Raw genomic sequence first — 12,232 nt, 5'->3', positions numbered from 1 at the left:
GGCAGGTGGGATGCGGCTGGAGGAAGTGGCTCATTGGGGTTGGGGACATGGGGTATATATTTGTATATGGAGAGTGGAGTATCTCTCTGCTTCCTGGTCATCTTGTGAACTGCTTCCTTCTGCCACAATCTTCCACCATGATGTCCTGCCTTACTTTGAACCCCAAGAAACGGAGTCAGCTGTCTGTGGACTGAGACCTCTGAAACCATGAGCTCTTAAATAAGCTTTTCTTCCCCTAAAATTGTTCCCATCAGATCTTTTCATCACAGCAGTGAAAAAGCTAACTTAAACACCACCCTTATAGGACTTATAAGTATTCACCAACGCAGAAGCCTCCCAAATTTTGTTTTTCAAGAATATCAGAGAGCTCTTAATTTCCAACCATGTTTCCTTTCTCAGAGGTCCGTGGGTAGAGCTGAAATTCCCAGCTCTCTAATTACTTGGTCTTTCTCATTATCAGGTCCACTCTGAAGTTATCTTTGAGTCCAGTCTAAGTAAACTCGGCATAAACTCAGGTGTGATCATAAGGAATTCCTTAGGAATAACAAAAGACACTCCTATCACTCTAAAAATTCCAAGGGTTTTTAGGAGCTCTGTGTCAGAAATCAGGAACAAAGACCAAATATATATATTTTTATTATACCAAATATATATTGGTATACAGTTTATTTATGATAGGAACTTTAGGAATTTGGGGCTCATGTAATTGAAGTATCCAGTGCTAGTTCTAGTTAGAGACCTGGTTAATTTTCAAATTCCTTTTCTTCTACTTCTCATCCTCTTCGGCCTAACTTTGTGTTGACTAAGCCTTTAAGCAGTTTCTCTACAAAAGAATGAAAACTTGCTGCCAGTAGCCTGAGATGTGTCTTCTCAGAGCTTTCTTAGCAACATCTACAGCAAGAAAGCTTCTATTTCTCAATTGTTTCCGAAAAAAAAAAAATCTCAGAATAACCATTTCATTTTGTATAGGGCATGTGAAAGACTGATTAGCTGAAACTAAAGCATGCATTAATCCTTGGGACTGAGTGTGGGTCCCACCCAGATGAGCACTGATAATTGGGAGTGAGAAGTTCCTCAAAGGAGAAAGGAAGCAGGCGCGGTGGTGCACGCGTATAATCCCAGCAGGTCGGGAGTCTGAGACAGGAAGATCAAAGCCAGCCTCAAAAGGCAGGGTGCAAAGCAACTCGGTGAGACCCTGTCTCTAAATAAAACACAAAATAGGGTTGGGGATGTGGCTCAGTGGTTGAGTGCCCCTGAGTTCAATCCCTGGTAGCCCCGCTCCCCCCACCACCCCTCCCCCCCCAAAAAAAAGAATGGAATGGAATTCCTCTCTCCAGAAGCAAGAGAAATGATGGTCAAGTAGACAGGAGCAACAGCTACTCAGTCCCTTTGTCTTATCTGTAAAATTAAAACAGTTCTCTCTGCCTGGCCTAACAACTTTCTTCAACTCCTCTACCATATATGAACCTCTAGGACTTTCTACAACACACAGGTAGGTGTGTTCTGAGTCTTTGTTCAACTATGTTTGTTAGAACCACTAGCGATGACTTTGGGGAAATAGCACCAGAGTGTGATAGTTTCCCGTTTCCTACTCGTCCTTCCCCTCCTGGTTATACCCGTGGTGTTTACCGAGTACACCATTCCTACCCTGTCCATGTCATCTCAATACTTCATGTGTTTTTCAGTTGAGCCCATATTTCATTTTAAAATATCAAAACACTTGCCCACACGTGGCTAGAACCCAGCCAAGAAGACAGAGTCATTTTGTGAGGCCTGCCAAATGGGGTTCAGTGCTTATCTGCTCATGAATCATGAAAGCTTTTAGGACAGATGGTATAATCATATCCAAGAATAATGCCCTTTCGAGAATGATGCTAATTGGATCACATGGCATCAGAGCTTCACATCTGTCACATGGCAGAGACTGTTTCCTTAAACTTTAGTTTGTTTCCCTTTCCAGGAGTGGTGAGAGCAGACTTCAGTGTGTTCAGTAATTACAGGCAGGGTGCTAACTGCATGGATTCATTCATTCATTTATCCAGCACATATGTTCTTAGCTCCTTCCATGTGCCAGACACTGTTCTGGATGCTTTCATTCTTATGAATCTTTCCTAACTGGAGGAAAGTTACCAATAAATAAGTAAACGGGTAAAGAAATAATTGAAGTAACACGGAACACTATGAAGACAACCAAGAGGGTAATCATGAATGAAAGAGAGGGAGAAGGCGATTGAGGAGGAAGCTAGTGGGATCTAGGTGGTGACATTTCCACTTGTGTCTGAATAAAGAGAAGGAAGCAGACATGTGAAGATCTGGAAAGAAGTGTTTCTGGAAGAAGAGCAAAGGCAAAAGCCCTGAACTTGAAGTGACCTTGGTTTATTGAGAGATCCAAGACATTCAGTTTGGCTCTTGCCTATTGAATGAAGGTTACAATGGATCAGGATGAAATCAGAGAAGTAGACAGGGACCATGATAAAGAGATTGGATTTAATTTTAATACAAATCTAGTAGCAGTGGAAGTCGCATATAGTTTAATCTTCCCCCAAATAGTATGAGATAGTGCTCTAGTTTGAATCTGGAATGTCTCTCCAAGGTCCAGATGTTAAAGGCTTGGTCTTCAGCTTGGTGGTCTTAGGAGGTGGTAGAACCTTTAAGAAGCAGGGCTGACTCGGAGGTCTTAGGCCACTGGGGACATGCCCTTGAAGGGGACAGTGGGAATGCAGCCCCTTCCCATCTCTCTCATTGATTCCAACTACCATGAGGTGAGCAGGCTGTTCCAACACACACTCCCTGCTGTGATGTGCTGCTTCACCATAGGCCTAAAGCAGCAGGATCAATTGACCATTGACTGGGCCTCTGAAATTGTGAGTCCAAATAAGCCTGTCTTCTTAGGTTTTTTTTTTTTTTTTTTTTTTTTTTTTAAATACTGGTCATTTAACTCAGAGGTGCTTTACCACTGAGCTACCTCACCAGTCATTTTATTTTTTATGTTACTGGTTCTCTCTAAGTTCCTGAAGCTGGCTTCAAACTTGTAATCCTTCTATATCAGCCTCCGAAGTCACTGGGATTATGCACCACCAGGCCCAGCATTTCTCAGTAATTTTGGTATAGTCATGGAAAGCTGCTTCACACTTATCAACCCCATTTTACAGAATAAGAAATTGAGGCACAGGGGAGTAAGATTTGAAATCAGAGCTGAACACAGGACTTGGCTCTAGAGCTGTACTCCCAACTACAACATGTAAAATGGAATTTTCTGGTTATTTTAAAGCAGGGATGACGTCATCTTAAATTTTTCTAAGATCCCTCTGGCTGGGATAGGTGGTGGAGGAGCAAGAATAGAAGCAAGTAGAACAGGTAGGAACTACTGTAGTAAAGCAGGTGAGAGCTGACATAGGTGACGATAGTGTCCCCGCAGAAGAAGGATGTGTTGTGTACTTTAGTGTCACAAACATCAGATGGAGTGGATGTGTCTGATGACAGGTGGAGAGGAATCAAGCATGACTTAGATTTAAGAGGAGGTAGTTTAGCCTCTGCTGTCACTAAGCTCACAGTCGAATGTCTCTGACAAATGCATATTTAGGTATTTATTTATTTTGAGGAACTAATTTGCTGGTGTTCTTGGCTTATTCACTTATATAATCATGGGAATGGCTTTATGCACAGAGGGAGGGATACATCTTTACCAGAGGTGCTTGGCATAGAAACATGCAGGTTTGTTTTAACCTGGTCCTCTGCTCCCAGGGTTATGCATCTCCAAATGTATAGAAAAGCCATATTTTGTTTCATCTTCCTCCAGACTCAATGACAAGGAAAAATGCATGGAACTAAGTTTGAATCTTAGCTGAGAAGCTGGGGGCTGGATGGCTTTATTCCCTGGAAGTCCTAAGCTGTATGAATCCCCTGAACGTGCCAAGTTCCTGGTCTCTTAAGCTCTCTTAGGTGTGCTTTCTTTTCCCCCCAAGGTGCTCTCCCCTTCCTTGTCTGACCTCTTCTTCATGCTTTAGATTTCATCTCCGCGTGTAAGCCCTTTGCAAGCCCTCCCTTAACTAGCTCTGCTTCTCAACTGTGTTCTCACTTTACTTTGGCTCTAAGTCCATGTTAGCAATCATTTTGATGAATATTAGTACTTTTTCTAGACTTCAATCTCTTTAAGAGAAGGGTATATATATATATGGTTGTGTGTGTTTGTGTGTGCATAGATGCCCACGTGTCTATATTTTTGTGCATGCATGAGTTTGTGTATTTTTACCTGTATGTGCATGTGTTTGGGGTGATTGTGTGTGTGTGTGTATCTTGTATATTCCATACTTCATATCAATGGATTCTGGATCCTTGGATGCAACCAACCAGTGAATTGAAAATATTTTTAAAAATTGCATCTGTATTGAACAAGTAGAGACTTTTGTCTTGGTCATTATTTGTCGAAGAGTATTCTATTACAACTACTTACATAGCATTTACATTGTATTAGGTATTGTAAGCAATCTAGAGATGATCTGAAAGCACATGGGAGAGATGAGTGCAGGTTTTACGCATATGCTACACCGTTTTACATAACAGCCTTGAGCATCCAAGGATTTTGGTATCTGGGTGGGTCCTAAAACCAATGCTCCATAGATAACTGAGGGATGACAGCATTTCATCTTGAAATCCTCAGTGTCTAACCTGTTGTACAGAAGCAGAGACTGAAAAAGGAGGTTTTAGCTTTTGAAAAAAGAAGTCAAGTAAATTCAGCAAAGCAGTAGGAGAGAGATCCTGAGATGAAAGTTATGCTTCAACCTCTGTCACAGGGGCTAAGATGGTTTTGTTGTGGCTTCACTCTCCCAGGTAGGTACAATGTATGGGAAGACAGGGTAAAGACATTAAGCCTGATGAATTTGGCTCTTCCTCAAGGGAAAATCCCCTGGCTAGTCAAGTTGTGGGGTCCTCAGTTTCACAGTAGCTCAGGATGAACAGGCTTTTCTGGTTGAAATGTTCAATCATTTTTCCTCCATTATTTTTCATCCCCTGGGCAAATTTACCTTCACACAATAATTACCTTATTCAGAGTCCTACAAAATGTCACTGGGTTTGATAGCTGCTGGAGTTGAATTTGTACTTTCTCATATCAGCATCACTGAGTTCCTTCACCTGGACATACTCAAGGACTGTAACAATACCTACATTCCATTAGATGGAGTGGGCAGAGCAGAGGAGAGTGGGGGAAAAATAGATAGGCTTGGGGAAAAGAAACAATCGGTACTCAGAGGCAAAAGCAACAATTTTGGAGAGAAGAAAAAAATAAGCAATTCCTCAATTATGTTATTAAATATACAAGGTTGAATTTTCAAATGCATTTCTATTTTAGATTTTTGCTTGTTTATTAATTCATTCATTTTTGTTTCACTAGACATTTATCAGACATCACTCATGTATTATAAGGAAAAAGACGACAGATTCATGATTTGAAAGCAAGACTTTTTCGTTGATTGTGACAGCATTTCTAGAAGTCAGGAGGAGCATGATCACCAGCTAGCAATCTCACCCATTAAAAATCCAGGTTTCCTTTTACATCTAAGTAAAATGTAAGACCCCTTCCAAGATTTGCCTTGTAATCCACCAATCAGGTAGGAAAGATGGGAATTGAAGGTGTTTTTTAGAGGAGGAGGAGGAGGATCATGGGTTATGAGCCAAACTTCAAAAAGCTATTAGGGCAGCCGTACTGGCAACATGGATTTGAGAGAAGCCACTGTAGTTGTTCAGCAAAATATTCAGGATCACATCAGGCTATGGTTTTTATGTCAGGGAACAAAGCAGGGAAAGTCTAAAAAGGAGTCATAGGGTTTATCCAGGGAAATTCAGATTAGGACATTCAGGATCTGTTTGCCAGGTGAGATATCTTAAAAAATTTAATTTACAAAGAAACTGAGTTCCTGGTCACATGTTCAGCCACCATGGAAGTGCTGCAGATGACTTGTATGAACTCTGTCCTCCACCTGTCCCTAATCTGGTAAGGGAGAGAGATGAGCCGATTGATAAGTTACACAGTGAGTGGAAGGTGTGATGGTAATGATATTCATGGCTTGTGATGAGAGTGTGAGAAGGGATTTATTTGCTTTGGCCAAGGGTATCAGGGGATCTAAGCTGTGTTTCTAAGGATGAATAGGCATTTTTCAGGCTCAATAGCAAGAATTTCTGAACCAGAAAGGGCACTTCAGAGCACATGGTCACAGCAGAGCACCATGGCCAGCATACTAGGGGACCCATCGGGAAGTCTAGTGGTGCTGGATTGTGGGGGCTTGGAGAAGAGTTGTGAGAGATGATGAGGAGGAGGCAGGGAGAACTGTGGAGGCCTAGCTGGGGTGTCTTGTCTTGATTTATTCCTGCAGACATAATAAAAAATAAAAGGAGAGGCAATACTTTCAAACTCATTTTACAAGATTGACATTACCCTGATACCAAAGCCAAATAATGCTACAAGAAAAGGAAATCATTGACCAATATTCCTGATGGTACAAAATCTAAAATAAAGATCCGTGTGGCTGTGTTATAGCTTAAATATAAGGTGTCCCCCAAGACTCATGTGTGAGACAATGAAAGAGTATTCAGAGGTGAAATGATCAGATGGTGAGAACTTCAACTTAAGCAGTGAATTAAGACATGGATTAGTTGGATGGTAACTGGAAGCAGGTAGCGTGTAGCTGGAGAAGTAGTTCCCTAGGGAGGGGGTTGTGCCTTTGGGGTTTATACTTTGTCTCTGGTGAGTGGGGCTCTCTCTCATGCCCTTCTGCCATCATGTTCTGCTTCACCTCAGGCCCAGAGCTGCGGAGCTGGCTGATCAAGGACTGAACCTCTAACACTGAGCCAGAATAAACTTTTCCTCTTCTAAATTGTTCTTGTCATGTGTTTTGGTCACAGCAGTGAAAAGCCAATTAAAACACACATAACCGTGGGATTTACTGCCCCAAGCTCTAGCCTTCTATATTAATTTACGAGGGCTGCCAGATCAAACTGTCATAAGCTCAGTGACTTTCTGGTTGTTTCACAATTCTGGAGACCAGATGTCTGACAAAGGTGTTGCCGAGTGGCTTCCATCTGGGGGCTGAGAGATAGTCTCCTCTAGGCCTCACCCCTAGCTAGCTTCTCGTGGTTTTCTGGCAAGCTTTGACATTCTTGGCTTTTAGAAGAATTTCCCTGCTTTTGTCTTTATCCTCACATGGCATTCTTCCTGTGGGTGTCTATTTTCAAATGTCCCCTTTTATAAGGACACCAGTCAAATTGGGTTAGGGCTCATCCTAATGTCCTCATCTTAACAAGTTGTATTTGTAGTGAACCTATTTCCAAATAAGTTAACATTCTGAGGTTCTGGGATTAGGATTTCAATTTATAACCTTTGGTGGGACACCCTTGAACTCATAAAACCTTCTTAGCATTAAGGGCCCCTGGGAAGAAGGAGAACAAGGAAGACAGGATAGAGTTAAATATGATGTTGGAGCAACTGGCTGGCCATCTGGGGAGTTCTCAAAGACATTCTATGAGAAGTTTTGCTCCATTCAAACCTCTCCTCACACCAGGCCCAGAGCTCCATGGAGCTCTGGAAGTTCACTCCATTGCTTTTGCATCTACTAAGGTGTTGTTTGGGATGAACTTAGGATATCATAAAGTTGTTTCCAGTTGTCTTGAGAGAAAAAGGCAAAGTGAGTGTTTCCTAAGTGATTCCAGGGAGCCCCAAAGGTAGAGTATTTAGACAGACAATGCTGTATCATTTTCCTCTGTTGACTCTGTTGCATGGATATGAACTTTCTATTATGGTGGAAAGACAGAAGTCCTAAGTTAGACATGCTAGCAATGTGGGATACTGGAAATGGGCCAGACTTGGGAGCAACAGTGTATGTGTTTCTTGAGAACTGAGTTACTTCTAAGAAGTGGGGGAGATATTCAAAATTACTCCCTAGAGCATTTCACTTCTTTAAGTACCCTAATATGTAAATCTCACCCTGAACCCCCATAATCAACTCACAGCCAGAAAGACACAGGTGTCAGGACAATGAGGATTGGCACAACCTTTCACCTAGAAAGCCGGCCCCTGACTCCTTGCCTGCATATATGAGATCCCAGAATCTGAGAGTAGAGTTTACAGCTCATGTTTTCAGCCTCCCTTGCAGCTAGGATGCAGCCACTGGGATTTAAGGGCCGAAGTGAGCAATGTGAGGAAAATAGGACCAGCTATTGGTGATCACTGGGGCACCTGGATTTCAGACACTGCAGGGAAGATTTCCCAGAGGCTCAGGGTTGAGTTTGGACTCAGAGGGGACTTAGGTGCTTGGGACATGATGGGTTAGTGACAATAAGATCAAGTTCTTGGTACATCAGTGAAGTCAGTGCTCAGTACAGGTTAATATTCCTAATTCAAAAGTCTGACATCTAATTGCACAGTATTTTTGATTTTGGATTTTCAAGAGATTCTTAGATGATAAAATTTATGCAAATATTCCCAAATCCAAAAAACTAGGGAAAACTTCTGGTCCTAAGAATTTTGGGTAAGGGATACTAAACCTATAGCAGCAGTGGAGGTATTTTCACACCAGGGCAGACCTGAAGCCTATATTCTGAGTGTTAATTCTGGACACTTAGCATCTAGACTGTTTCTTTATCCCTCTGAGAGCTAGCCATTGTACTTTAATAATCCTTTTTCTGCTTAAAGTAGCCACAATGGACTCTGTTCTTTGTAGCTAAAACACTTGACTGACACACTGTATATTCAAAATTCCTTAGGTTAAATATATGGACTAAAAGAAGGGGGGATAAAAGGCAGGGAGGGAAGGAAGGAAGGAAGAGAGGAAGCACTAGGAGGTTTGTTTAATGGATTACAATCTGGGGCTCTGGTTTTACAGCTGGGTGTTGACTTTGTCAAGTTGTTTTCCATGCCACATCTCTAGAGAATTCATGGTATTATGAGTGGGGTTTTAAGGTCCCTTCAGGTTTAAACACCCCTTGAAATGATGTGATAGTTCAGTGTTCATGTCACATTTATTTCTTGGAATTTTTTATTTTTTGCCACCAAAAGAGCAGAATGAGATTTACATGGAATCCTAGTCATTGATTTAGAGCAATCTAATGTAAAAACATGCTTTCCTCCTCTTCCAAAAAAACTGGAGGCAGTAGCCCCTCACGTTACCTGATGGCAGAGATGAAGCTCAGGGGTTCAGGCTGGACAACAATCAGGGCTGAAGTTCCCCAACTTCCCCCTGCCCTGCCCCACACCTGAAGGAGCACTTCTCCTTGGCTGGTAAGTTTTGCACTCTGAAGCAGCACATTCTTAAATTTCATTGTGTGATGTAAAAGTCTATGAAATGAAAATATAAAGGAGCCATTCATCAAAATCCTCAGTGTTGTTAAATCGGTGAACTGTGCATCAGCACATTTGTTCTTATTAAGCATTGAAATGACAGAAACTAGTGACTGTCATCATATCAGCCGAGGGGACTCAGCCTAAGTAAGATAGAAATATAACTTCAGTTTCCTTTGAAAAGAAACTGGCTTGCTTGGTGGGGTGCAGTTTGCCAAGACTGTTAGTTCTGTGTTCAATTTCCTACTTTCTGGGTTGTGACATTGTCTTCCAAGCTATGGATTCAACAACCTGTTTCAGAGAGGGAGGTAGCAATAGAAACTGGAGCTTTGTTTGCCATGAGAAGAGTTTCCTCATTTTCCAAATTCTTTCCTCAACCAGAAAGGAGGATCATAGATGACTAGAGCTGGAATGGTTAATGTACCATCAACGTGGCTAACAGTGCCTGGTTGTCTGGTCAAACATTAGACTAGGTGTTGATATGAAGGTGTTTTTTTGGGGGTATGATTGACATTTAAATTAATAGACTTTGAATAAAGCAGATTATTCTCCAAAATATGAGTGGGCCTCAGTCCAATCAGTTGAAGATTCAAAGGTCAAAAACTTACGTGCCTGTAATAAAATGAAGTTCTCAAGACTGAAACACAGAAAACTTTCCTGAGTTTTCAGCCTGGTACTCAGTGGAATTCAGACTCAAGTGTGCGACATTAGCTCTGACCTGGAATTTCTAGCCTGCCCAGTTTGTGCCATGGAATTTGGACCTCTTGAATCCTGCATTTGGGTGAGTCTAATTCTTTAACATAAACCTCCATGTGTCTCTGTGCATCTATACCTAAATATATATATATATATATATATATATATATATATATATATATATATATATATATATATATCGATATTTATATTTGTCTTTCTCTGTATTTCCTATTAGTTCTGGGCCTGTCTGTGATTCTGGATGAGAAGATTTGAGACATTTAAAGACTCTGAACGTGCAAGAACTTTAACGTGTGCCTCAGCAAAGTGTAATGTACCCAGATTTGAGCACCATCATCTTTAGAATAGCACACAACTTCTTTAGCATCTAAACATTGCCAAATCTGGCATTGCTGTCCCCTTTACCATTTCACATTTATTCCCGACACACTGAATCATCATGGACTCCTTTTCCCTGTGTATTTGCACACCTCTTTTATCTACCCTCCATGTGGCAAACTCTTTTTCATCCTTCAAAACCCACTAGAAAGGTAACTCTTTTCCAAGCCTCCAGGGACCCAGCCTGTGTGTCTAACTAACTAATTTAACTAACTTCCCTCCCTTCCTCTCTTCCTTGTTTTCCAGCACTAGAGATGGAACCCCGGTCCTGTGCTCTACCTCCATCACGGAACTATGACCCCAGTCCTTTGTCTAATATTTCTGTGATGATGTTGAATACATTAAGTGACCTCCTAACCCTACTTCTCTGTGCAGACTCTTCAAGGTTGGCATCACATCTTTGTGTTCTCGTTGCTCAACATGATACCCGACATATGTAGCTCAGTGCATTTTTGCTGAATTTAAATGACCAAAAGAGCTCCTCTTGTACTGACTCCATGCTCACCAAGCAACCTTTTGATAATTTGACTTCCTGGCAGCTGCTGCTGATGGAGCGAATGTGTGTTCTGTCAGACAGATGTGACTGTCTGGGCCACATGACAGTGCATTTATTTCCAGCTGTAAATTAATAAATCGGTGTCTTGGTTTACACACACACAGTTTGTTGAATAAATGGTTTGCCTATGGTCATAGCTCAATTATCTAAATATATACAATCCTCCTAGCCTATTATTTGAAAACCTGGTTTTATTTATTATCTTGAATTTGGGTATGGCCAAAGAGGAAAGCAATCTCTTCTTGTCCCCTGTGTAGATAATTGAAGGCTGGCACCAAGTGTGACCCCATCAGAAAGGGAATTTTGGAAAGCATTAGTGTTGTCATTAATATTGCTGATGGTTTTGGCTACAATATCGAGGGCAGATGTTGGCATGGTGGCTCTCCACTCCATTTCTGATCTAGCGTGTCTTGCTGCAGCACAATCTAGCTTATAACAGTGCTGTAGGAATTCTGTGATGCAGATGAAGCTCTCTCCTCTTGGTTGGAAGGTGGGAGATGGAAATGGAGTTGGGCTTGCTTATAAGTAGGCACTCATCATATAATCAGAGAGCAGCAGCAAAGCAAGGCCCAAAGGACAGAGGTAGAGATGAAGTTGGGTACAGCCCACTCTGAAGTCGGGATGCGCTCCAGCTGCTTCATGGTGGGTGGTTCCAAGATAAGTGAGGGCTGGTGGTCATGGTACAGAGCCTCATGGGGAAGCAACTGACACACCGAACGGGGCTAGTGAACATGACAGTCTACCCTGCAGAGCAGAGGTGGCGTCTCCTACATCTCTCAGACTTCAACCAGGGGACATCTCATCCAGAAAACTTTCTTTGATCCTTCCCATCACTCAAAATTTCAATGGAAGAGAAAGAACCATGAGAGACACTGGACCAGCCATTCCTACCCAAAGAACTTCATAAAATACAGATGCCTGGGTCCTCTTCCAGGTCTACTGAGTTACAAGCTTCAAGGGAGTAGACCAGGCATATACATTTTTAAGTTTTTGAAATAATTATGATATCATTCTCTCTCAGTGTATTTTCTGTTGCTATAATTGTATACCACTGGCTGGGTAATTAATAAAGAAGAGAGGGTTATTTATCTTAAGACTCTGGAAGCCCAAGCATGGCGCTTGCATCTTCTCAGCATCTGGTGAGGGCCTTCTGAATGCATCCTGATATGGTGGAGGGCATCACATGGTGAGACAGAGAAAGCAGGTCTCTCTTCCTGTTCTTATAAAGCCACTAGTACCACCATGGGGTT

General features: G+C 41.8%; 1 long non-coding RNA gene across 1 annotated transcript; it reads left to right on the top strand.

Moving 5' to 3' along the window:
- Nucleotides 1–2,933: 2,933 nt before the first annotated feature.
- On the top strand, nt 2,934–11,077 carry LOC144378013 (uncharacterized). Its single transcript, XR_013439439.1, has 3 exons — nt 2,934–10,112; nt 10,266–10,356; nt 10,673–11,077. It is a non-coding gene; the product is annotated as an uncharacterized LOC144378013 (long non-coding RNA).
- The last annotated feature ends 1,155 nt before the right edge of the window (nt 11,078–12,232 follow it).

This window comes from Ictidomys tridecemlineatus, chromosome 5 (genome assembly GCF_052094955.1).
Source record: "Ictidomys tridecemlineatus isolate mIctTri1 chromosome 5, mIctTri1.hap1, whole genome shotgun sequence".
NCBI classification, from domain to species: domain Eukaryota; kingdom Metazoa; phylum Chordata; class Mammalia; order Rodentia; family Sciuridae; genus Ictidomys; species Ictidomys tridecemlineatus.
This window is presented reverse-complemented; position numbering and strand designations above follow the sequence as displayed.